Source organism: Chiloscyllium plagiosum, unplaced genomic scaffold (genome assembly GCF_037043375.1).
Source record: "Chiloscyllium plagiosum isolate Xiang-an unplaced genomic scaffold, Cpla_swu_hap1 HiC_scaffold_19, whole genome shotgun sequence".
In the NCBI taxonomy this organism is placed as follows: Eukaryota; Metazoa; Chordata; class Chondrichthyes; order Orectolobiformes; family Hemiscylliidae; genus Chiloscyllium; species Chiloscyllium plagiosum.
The window spans coordinates 25,621,079-25,632,781 of NW_028270157.1; the positions used below are offsets into that span (position 1 = coordinate 25,621,079).

The 11,703-nt window shown below is 42.6% G+C and overlaps 1 pseudogene; it reads right to left on the reverse strand.

Annotated features, from left to right (window-relative positions):
- Positions 1-3,041: 3,041 nt before the first annotated feature.
- On the reverse strand, positions 3,042-3,885 carry LOC148146739 (uncharacterized; annotated as a pseudogene).
- Positions 3,886-11,703: the final 7,818 nt, after the last annotated feature.

An 11,703-nucleotide genomic window follows, 5' to 3' on the forward strand; every position in this document is an offset into this window, starting at 1 on the left:
TCACTGTTTCCATGCCAGGAAGTTTAAAGTGCACATCCTCAGGCTCCAGATGGAAGTCGAGGTGCTAGAAAGTCTGACTGGTACTTCTCTAACACATAACCATTGGGCTGGTTGTGACTGGTTCCCCTGAACCTTTGTGATGTCTTTGACCTTGGTTTCTACTGTTCTCTGCAGCTGATAATTGCTGGCTGCAGTTTTAATTTAGTTTGGTCAATTTTCAGTCAGGCCTGATTTCTCCAGCTATTGGTCAACTTAGAATGCCCAATTTTGTACCTGTGATTGCTTGACCATATCAAGGTAAACTGATGTACTTACCAAAAAAAGTAAAAGATTTTTTTTTAATTCATGGAATTTTCCTTCAACAGTTGCATATTTTCTACTTTTCTTTAATTCTTTCACAGGATACAGGTCTTGGTAGCAAGGTGAACATTTAGTGGTCATCCTTAAAAGTAAGCTGCATTGCTATAGGCTGGAGTTAAATAAGGGCCAGACAAAGGAAGGGTGGAACATTTCCTTCTCAAAAGGATGTTGGATGGATTTTTACAACAAACCAATGGCCGCCATCAATAAGACAAGTTTTCAATTTCAGATTTTTAATAATTAAACCTGAAGTCCATCAGTTGCCATAGCAAGATTTGAATCAATCTTCTCAGAGCATAGCCTGGTGCTCTGGAATATTATTTTAATTGTGACTGAAATAGTAAAGAAAAACTGGCAAAAAGTGGAAATCAACGGAAGAAACTGTCCTAATGTTTTTTCCTTATTATTTCAGGTTTTCAGGTTGAGAAAAGACACAACAAGAAAATGATAATTTTTTGATGCTCACTTAAAATTTTGCTACTGTCCTCTCAAAGAAAATGCAATTTTTTAAACTTTGAATTATATTGAAATGCTAGGGAATTATTCATTGCTGAAACAAGAAATGTTGCAACAGAAGCTTACACTCCAGGGAAAGCATTTAATACTGTTGCAATGTTCCAGGAACTGTCTCAATGTAGAAGTGTAAGTTCCATTGAAAAATATGCACCTAACTCATCAACTACCATGGGGTTATCAGACAGTCTACTTGGCTATACTCACTGACACTTCAAAATCAGTGCTGGCCTCAGATGCAAGATTCTGCCAGTTCAGCTGCTAAGCTATGTGTTTCATCCATGCTCTTGGGACTTCTAAAACCTAAACGTTTTAGATGTGAATCATTGACAGAAAATCCAGAACTTCCCAAATTATTAATGGAAACCACACGAATATATAATTAAATGTTTTACCTCTCAAGTGCGACTCAATGTAATTTATTCCCCTTTTTGATCTCAAATATCGGCAATTATTTTGGTTTCAATGCAGTTGATCTTTAAACGAGTCTTTCAAAATCCAAAATTGACCATTTTAGCAATCATGTTTGTAACCATCGCAATTTGTAGTTCTGCTGAATTAACTTGACATTACCTGAATTAACATTGAAACTCCATCGAGCTGGATTAGTAAATTTTATTTTATAATTAACAAAATCCCACATAATGAACTTAAGAGAAGACAAAATTTAAACTTAGTCTGATGGCCAGGGACATTATGGCTCTAAAATTGGACCATCACCAATTTGCTTCTATATTCAATCCTGTCTACTGCCAATTATCTGAGGACTTTTACAAGATGACTCTCACACTTCTACATTGAGACAGTTACTGTAACATTGCAACTAAATTAGATGCTTTCTCTGGAGTGTTGTGTCATTTCTTGTTCAAGCGATGAATAATTTCCTAGCATTGCAGTTTAATTTTAAAAGGTTAAACATTGCATTGTCTTTGAGAGAACTGCAACAAAACTTTAAATAAGCATCAAAGAAGTATTTGAATAAGCTGGGGGCTCAAACAATGCCAGCCAAGGTCCCATGACACAGAGAGTTTCACTTGTAATTTTGAGATACAAATGAGTAAAGGTAAAGTCAATGTAGTCTGACTGGACTGTAGGGCAGCTTTCTCAATAAAGAGAGATGGCTGAGGTTGGTCTAACCTGGCAGTCATTATACCTTGGGCCAGGGGATCGATGGAGAAGGAGAGTCTTTCATGGTATTGAACCTGAACTGTTTACATCAGGCTGCATTGTAAGCCAGCAATCTGTGAGAAACAAAACTCACTTACAATTCAGCCTGAGACAAAGCCTTGGAAACAAGAACATTTTATTCTGTACGGCCTTGCAAGAACGGACGCCTGCGCAAGCAATCAGGCAAGCAAAAGTGCAAATTACAAAGCATGTAAACATTCTCTATTCAGTTTGCAAGTTGCGGAATCACGCCTCCCTTTTCCCATTAGTCTAGTCTTATCCTATCATAAGCCAATTACTTCACTTGTTTTTCTCTAATTTTCCTTATCTGACTACCCTGCTGTCCTTGTCCTTGTTTGTTACAGCCTGCCTGTTATTTTATCCAGTTCCCCTTATCATACTATAAGCTTATTGCGAAATGCCCCTACTGCTTCTTTTGTGGTCAGCTACAACACTTTAAAGTTATTTCTTAGTTGAAAACTATTTCTTAAATGAAAACCTCTATATTCGTTAAAATCTTAACCTTAAGTATGCTGCAAGAATCCCGCGACTGTTTGTGTAATGTTCCCCTCCCCCTCCCCCCACAACACCCCCTCACCCATCTGCAGAAACAACATCTCTAACCACCACCACCTGCAGAAACTACATTTCTAATCTCCCACAATTCCCCCTTTTTCTTTTTCTCTAACTGTTGTTTCTGCACTTATTAAGTCTCCTTTAATTCATTTTCTTATGTTCTGCCCTCTTACGCCTTTTGGCGATGAGGTTTACAATCTTATACACGGTATCATTTTACTGTTGTGTTTTTCGTCTCTCGAACTCTAGGAGCATTCTTTGACTTTCTCTTTGTTGCATATCACCTGTTGATTGTAAAAGCATCTGATGATGTATTTGGGTTCCTTCCCCAAGGGATGTCATCAGTCGGCTCATTACCCATTTTAGGACATTGAACCCTACCACCAGACCCACTAATATCAATAATCCATAGATAGCCAGATTGACTAACCAACTTCCCCAATTAGTGCACAGATACCACCTTTCTCTGCCAGAATATAATCTAGAGCCATCCTGTTCTGAAGAGTCGTTAGCCTAGTGGCAATCATTTCGGTCGTTATGGCTGCTACTTGGGATTGGGTTTTGGCCAACGCATCCGCAGTATTGTTGGCCAACTCTTCCAGGGAAGCCGCCAACTTTTGTATTTCTACTCCTGCTCGAGCGGTCCCATACATAGGTACCAAAGTCCAGAGGTGGCAATCTCCTTCGGTTACTTTCCGGGTTACTCGCTCATCCTCCCTGTTTATTCTGACGTATTTTTGGGACTCTCTTTAGCAGCCTCAAATGGGGAATTATGTAGACAAGGTAGCAGCAGCCACTCCAACCTTTTTGGCTTTGAGGCAGTGTTTGATCAACATCATAACATGTATGCATTCTTATACATTCGGTCACGCGAATGTATTTTTCCCCGGGAATAAATGGATAGGCCTTCAGGCCGTATACCCAATATGTTCCGTTTAATATTCGGGGAATGGTCGTGGCAGTGGCTTGGCTGGTGTAGACACAAGATGATTTTCCTAATCGGAAGGGTGCGGTATCATTCTGAATACAGAAACAAGTGGTAATTACTGCTCCTTTCGGTGGGGAAACTCTAAGGCCATCGATAGCACCCAGAGTTTTTGGGGCTGGTCAAGGGAACCATCCCGCAAAGTTATAATTACCCCTATCAGATCTCCATTTTGTATTGTTTGAGCCCGAGTCAAATTGTTGTACATCGTACACTTCTCTTTTGGTAATGGTATTACCGTGAGAGGAATTCCGGATTCCCTATGGTGTGGGATCTTCGCACATACCCAACAGTCGGTATGCCCCTTTAGTTTAGCATAATTCTGACATAAAGCGGTAAAACGATATTTCCCACCCCCCTCTTGGCAGCTAACGCCAATATTATCGTGACAATATAAAGCTGACTACTCATTTCAGCTCACAACCCTATCTGTCTATTCCCTAACCCTTTGTATGCCAGGGAGGAGTGAGTCCATACAACACTTACAATTGTTTTGGGATACAGTTTTTTAACCAATACTTAATAGTCTTTTATCTCAGTCCATTCTTTTTGCTCAGCTTGACTTTCAGAGGGTTGTCTGTAGGATGAGCTTGCCACTCTGCCAAAGGGGAAGAAGCGTCCACGGGGCCCTCAACAGGAGTGCGATGACTCCACACTTTTTCAGCAGTTCAGATGGCTGTTTCAGTAGTCAGGAGGGTTAGGAATGGTCCCTCCCAGCTTGGGTGCAGTTTGGTATCTTTCCAGGTTTTGATCAGGACCCAATCACCCGGTCGTATCCGATGTACTGCAAACTCAAGTGGAGGTGTCTGGGTCAACAGACCCTTCTTCCTAAGGACAGACAAAGAAGAACCGAGTGCCACAATATAGTTTTTTTTTTAAACTTATCATTAAACTCTACAGTTGGTAATTGTCCTGTCACTTCCTCATCATTTCTTCTAATCAGGGTTGGCTCAAAAATAGGCACCAAGGATTCTTCGCCTTTTACTCCAGAACCCCTGAGATTCTTATTAGTCAATTTAACACCGGTAGGTCTAAAACTTAGGGATGATCGTGCCGCTCCCGTGTCCACCAAAAATACTGCCTCCTCCCCTTCAGGTCCCACCTTTAGATTTATCAAGGGTTCCCGGTGGGTTTCAGGAGGAAAGAACCCCTGACTCCCCTATTCCTCATCGAAGGTCATTAGGGAAACTGTTTGCCTTTCTCGTGCTAATCCCGGGCATTCCAGTTTAAAATGCCCCACTTTTCCACAGTGGTAACATCCTGCCTGTTGCCTCCTTCCCCAGATGTCCGACCTTTGTCTTTCGTGTCCTCCCCTATCCTTCCTGTTATCCCCTGATCCCAGTCTCCTTTTTGTTATTTCTTCTACTGCCACCACCATCATTTTGGCTTTCTGTTTCTGCTTCTCGTCTTCCCTTTTCACATACACCTTCTGTGCCTCACATAACAGCTCTTCCATCTGTCTTTCACTCCATCCATCTAATTTCTGTAATTTCTTTTGTATATCCAGCCATGATTTAGTCACAAACTGGACCGTTTAGAGTCCCTGAGCTACCGGATCATCGGGATCCATTCCCGAATATTTCCTTGCGGACTCCTTGAGCCTTTGAAAAAATGCAGAAGGAGTTTCATCCTTCTCTTGTCGTACTTTGAAAGATCTAGGTGCCGCCTCTTTAATTCCCAATATTACCATTTCCCTTAGATCCCACCGGATCCTCTATCAGACTTTTCATTTCCTTCTTAAAAGCTCTAACTTCACTACTAGTTAAGGGAGCGTTTACGTATCCTATTTCTCTGTCCCCAATCAGGACCTCTCTTAAGGGACATAATTTTATATTTTCCATTATCTCTGCCCCTCCTTTACATGTGGTGGCTCGAGTGACTCTGGGCCCCCTAGGTTCTGCATCTTTTAGCTCAGAGTTTGTTTCTCTTTCAGTTACTGGAGTTACTTTTGGTTCTGGGGCCGTAGGCTGGCTGTAGAGACAGGATAGACATGTCTCTAGAGGAGGGTATGGGGGCGGTAAATAGGTTAAGGGATCCCATTGTCTTTGCACTATGTAGTGAATGGCATTAAATGTCCATTAAGAGATGACTGGAAACCATTTAACACTATGAACCAAGAGAAACAGTTACTGTCTGAGGGTGCATTGTAAGGAAAGAGTGTATTGTAGCCTGAGAGAGAGCAAAGGTTGCTCATCTGATAACAGACTCAACTGGCCTACATTTTATCAATCTCACCAAGTTAACAGAGAGCAGATAATAAGAGAGGAGTCGTGCCTTGAAAAGTGTGACCCATAGTATGACCTACCAATTGATATATGCGGTGCATTAATCTTTCCAATGTGAAGCTGATCTTTCGACCTTGAGTCTGAATGGCAGTCATTTTGCTGTTGCAGTGGTCCTGGTGGTCGCCATATACTCGTGGATTGATTGCAGAACTGAAATGCCATGTTACAGAAATATACACATTTTAGCAGGCACCTTGATATTTTCAGGCATTCAGCTCATAGTTGCAATCTGCTTCTATCTTTATTTTTATGGTCAATCTCAAAGGTTGGCTTCTCTTTTCAATTCAACAGAGCAAGGAGAGGATAGCATCTTTCAGCTCGTTACATTCCTTTCATCCCAGTCCCTTGAAGATGCTCCTGCTTTCTTCTATTGTGTGTCTCACTGGTTGCAAGCCTCTCTAAAGCACCAGCTAATCTCTGTGGTACTTGGCAAAATGATACATGTTGGGGCTTTTCTCCTCTTGTAAGTGTTTTCTTCAGAAAGCTCTTGCTGCTAAGAAGGACAAAGTCAAAATACAAATAATGAACAAGACATCTGCCTGACATAGCCAGCACATAATGTTTGCAAATGTGACTTATTCTGGTATTGGATTAACACACTAACTCACGAGAGTACAGGACCCCATATCCAGAATTACATTAATCATTGTTGAGGCTAGAACTAAATTAAAACAATTGCAATTGTCAAAAATCTTCTAATTATGATGAGATAAAAGTTACATTTGCTAATTACTGTGAAGCCTTAAATTCAAAATGTATCTGTGAACCAATTATAAAGACCTATTTTAAGAAAGAGATTCCATATTAAAAGCATTGTTAAATATGCTAAAAACTCTATTGACATACAACTTTAAGCACAGTTCATCAACTCCCTAGAGATGTGCCCTGCATCTTTGAAAAATAATCAGCACCAGATTGTACATTAATTAACCATTCCAAAGATCAAATGTTGGGTTTGGACAAGTAACAGATAGAGGAACATTAAATGACCTTGAAAAGCAATTAATCTATCAGAACTCTTCACTTGAATAAAAAGACCTCTAATATATGCTCAATAACCAATCACTTGCAATTAACTGTCTAAACCAATGTCTGCTGCAACAGAGCATATCAGCTGCACCATTCTTTAACTATATCACTGCTCTATTCCATGAAGTGTTACTTAGCCCAAAAGCAGTATGTTGCCTACATTGATCAAGTGTAACTAAAACACCTTGATCCAGATATTCCAACAGGCACATAGTCACTTCTGAAGCACTGAATGCAGTTGTACAATAGGACCATGCGGAATCCAAGACTTGATTGACTGTGTGGGATTCCCATGAAGGTTCCAATGGGCAATTCCCCTGGAACTGGGACATTCCAAAACAGTCCATTAAAGATGGAGAATTCTGAGGATTCTGACACAGTGAAAGAATAGTCAAAAAGTGTGGTACTGGAAAAGCACAGCCGATTTGGCAGCATGCGAGTTTAACAGTTAAGCTAATAGTTAGTCTAACTCTTCACCCCTTCAACTACACCTCATCCCACTCTAGACACCCCCTCACTCAACATGATTTTATACATATTCACAGGCTCTGCCCTACCTCAGCCACCAGCCTGACCTTCCACAGACCCAACATTACCTCCCATACCTGAAACTGCCAGTTTGATACCCCCAAACCCTGCTGACTGGAATCTCCCAGTCCTGACACTTTATGGCCACTGGCTTAACCTCGCAGATCTGACACCCAGCTCCACAATACTACGTCCCCAAACCCTGGCCTGACCCTACGGTAATGACAGGTCTCCACTGGATCCAACAACCACCATCACAATATGCTGACCTGAATTCCTCCACCAAACTGACAACTCGCCCTCTACCTTCTGAAAACAGAAAGCATCCCCATCCTGCTGGAATGACTGTCCATACCATCCTGAACCTGACACATTTCCAACTTACTGACCTGACACTCCTGGAGATTGGCATTATTGCCTACCCTACCACCACACCTGAGACATTGCCAGTCCAGTAGTTTGCCACACTGACGCACCCTCAGATGACAACCTTCCTCAACCCAACAATTTGTTGGCCTGACTCTTCCTTGGGCAGCAATCCCCCTCCACAGTCAAATGCAAAGCCACCCTGTCCCCCCTACCCAATTAATGCTAATCACTCCACAATACTTACCTGGCATCCTACCCACCTGGTATCATAAGCTGTTAACAAATTGACACCTTAACTCTACACTTACTTGTCATAGAACATAGAACATAGATAGACGATAGAACATTACAGCATAGCACAGGCCCTTCAGCCCTCGATGTTGTGCTGACCTGTGGAACCAATCTGAAGCCTATCTATCTTACACTATTCCATTTTCATCCATATGTTTATCCAATGACCATTTAAATGCCCTTAAAGTTGGTGAGTCTACTACTGTTGCAGGCAATGCGTTCCACCCCTGTACTACTCTCTGATTAAAGAAACTACCTCTGACATCTATCCTATATGTATCACCCCTCAATTTAAAGCTACATCCCCTTGTGCTAGCCGTCACCATCTGAGGAAAAAGGTTCTCACTGTCCACCCTATCTAACCCTCTTATTATCTCATATGTTTCAATTAAGTCACCTCTCAACCTCCTTCTCTCTAATGAAAACAGCTTCAAGTCCCTCAGCCTTTCCTCATAAGATCTTCCCTCCATACCAAGCATCATCCTAGTAAATCTCTTCTGTATCATTTCCAAAGCTTTCACATCTTTCCTATAATGCGGTGACCAGAACTGTACGCAATACTCCAAGTGCGGTCGCACCAGAGTTTTGTACAGTTGCAGTATGACCCCGTGGCTCCAAAATGCAATCCCTCTACCAATAAAAGCTAACACACTGTATGCCTTCTTAATAATCCTATTTTCCTGGGTAGCAACTTTCAGAAACCTATGTAAATGGACACCAAGATCTCTCTGTTCATTTACATTACCAAGAATCTTACCATTAGCCCAGTACTCTTTATTCCTGTTGCTCCTTTCAAAGTGATTCGCCTCACACTTTTCCACATTAAACTCCATTTGCCAACTCTCATCCCAACTCTGCAGCTTATCCATCTCCCCCTGTAACCTGCAACATCCTTCAGCACTATCCACAACTCCACCCAACTTCGTGTCATTCGCAAACTTACTAACACATCTTTCTAAGCCCTCATCCAGATCTTTTATAAAAAGGACAAACAGCAGTAGCTTCAAACCAGATCCTTGCAGTACACCACGAGTAACTGAACTCCAGGATGGACATTTCCCATCAATCATGACCGTCTGCCTTCTTTTAGCTAGCCAATTTCTGATCCAAATTACTAAGCCACCCTCAATTTCATGCCTTCATATTTTGTGCAATAGCCTACCGTGGGGCACCCAATCAATGCCTTACTGAAATCCATATACACCACAATAACCACTTTACCCTCATCCACCTGTTTGGTCACCATCTCAAAGAACTCAATAAGTTTTGTGAGGCACGACCTACCCTTCTCAAAACCATGTTGACTATCCCTAATCAACTTATTCCTCTCTTGATGATTATAAATCCTATATCTTATCAGCTTTTCCAACACTTTACCCACAACTGAAGTAAGGCTTACTTCAGTTTATAATTCAGGTGATTTATAATTACCAGGGTTGTCTCTACTCCCCTTCTTGAACAAAGGGACAACATTTGCTATCCTCCAGTCTTCTGGCTCTATTCCTGTAGACAATGACAACTTAAAGATCAAAGCCAAAGGCTCTGCAATCTCCTCCCTGGCTTCCCAGAGAATCCTCAGATAAATCCCATCTGGCCCATGGAACTTATCTATTTTCACAATTCCAGAACTGCTAACACCTCCTTCTTGTGAACCTCAATCTCATCTAGTTTTGTAGCCTGTATCTCAGTATTCTCCTCGACAGCATTGTCTTTTTCCTGTGTGAATTCTGACAAAAAATATTCATTTAGCGCTTCCCCATCTCCTCAGACTCCATACAGAACTTCCCACCACTATCCTTGTTTGGCCCTAATGTTTCTCTAATCATTCTTTTATTCCTGATACACCTATAGAAATCTTTAGGGTTTTCCTTGATCCTATCTGCCAATGACTTCTCATGTTCCCTCCTGGCTCTTCCCAGCTCTTGCTCCAGGTCTTTCCTGACTAAGTTGTAACTCACAATGCCCTAACTGAGTCTTCATGTCTCATCCTTACATAAGCTTTCTTCTTCTTTTTGACAAGAGATTCAACTTCTTTAGTAAACCACACCTCCCTCACTCGACCACTTCCTCCCTGCCTGACAGGTAGGTACTTATCAAGGTCATTGGATAAAGAAATGGGTGAAATGGAATAGTGTAGGATAGATGGACTTCAGATTGGTTCCACAGGTTGGTACAACATCAAGATCCGAAGTGTCTGCACTGTGTTGTAATGTTCTATGTTCTATGACACGCAGTAGCTGTTCCTTGAATAAGCTACACATTTCAGTTGTGCCCATCCCCTGCAGTTTCCTTCCCCATCCTATGCATCCTAAATCTTGCCTAATCACATCATAATTGCCTTTCCCCCAGCAATAACGCTTGCCCTGCAGTATATACCTATGGAGGAAGTGAGGACTGCAGATGCTGGAGATCAGAGATGAAAAACATGTTGCTGGAAAAGCGCAGCAGGTCAGGAAGCATCCAAGGAGCAGGAGAATTGACATTTTGGGCATAAGCCCTTCTTCAGGAATGAGGAGGGTGTGCCAAGCAGGCTAAGATAAAAGGTAGGGAGGAGGGACTTGGGGGAGGGGTGTTGGGAATGCGATAGGTGGAAGGAGGTTAAGGTGAGGGTGATAGGCTGGAGAGGGGGTGGGGCAGAGAGGTCGGGAAGAAGATTGCAGGTCAAGAAGGCAGTGCTGAGTCCGAGGGTTGGGACTGAGATAAGGTGGGGGGAGGAGAAATGAGGAAGTTGAAGAAATCTGCATTCATCCCTTGTGGTTGGAGGCATCCTAGGCAGAAGATGAGGCGCTCTTCCTCCAGGCGTCATGTTGCCATGGTCTGGCGATGGAGGAGGCCAAGGACCTGCGTGTCCTTGGCGGAGTGGGAGGGGGAGTTAAAGTGTTCAGCCACGGGGCGGTTAGGTTGGTTGGTCCGGGTGTCCCAGAGATGTTCTCTGAAACGTTCCGCAAGTAGGCAGCCTGTCTCCCCAATGTAGAGAAGGCCACATTGGGTGCAGCGGATGCAGTAAATGATGTGTGTGGAGGTGCAGGTGAATTTGTGACAGATATGGAAGGATCCCTTGAGTCCTTGGAGGGAAGTGAGGGGGGAGGTGTGGGCGCAAGTTTTGCATTTCTTGCGGTTGCAAGGGAAGGTGCCGGGAGTGGAGGTTGGGTTGGTGGGGGGTGTGGACTTGACGAGGGAGTCGCGGAGGGAGTGGTCTTTCCGGAATGCTGATAGGGGAGGGGAGGGAAATATATTCTTGGTGGTGGGGTCTGTTTGGAGGTGGCGGAAATGACGAAGTATATACCTATCCCTTCCCATCGCCAAATTAAACATAACCAAATTGTGGTCACTACCACCAAAGTGCTCACCTACCTCCAAATCTAACACCTGGCCTGGTTCATTACCCAGTATCAAATCCAATGTGGCCTCGCCCCTTGTTGGCTTGTCTACATACTGTGTCAGGAAACCATCCTCAACACATTGGACAAAAACTGGCCCATCTAAAGTACTCAGACTATAGCATTTCCAGTTAATACTTGGAAAATTAAAGACTCCATAACAACTACCATCTACTCTCGCTCCTATCCAGAATTATCTTTGCTATCCTTTCCGCTACAT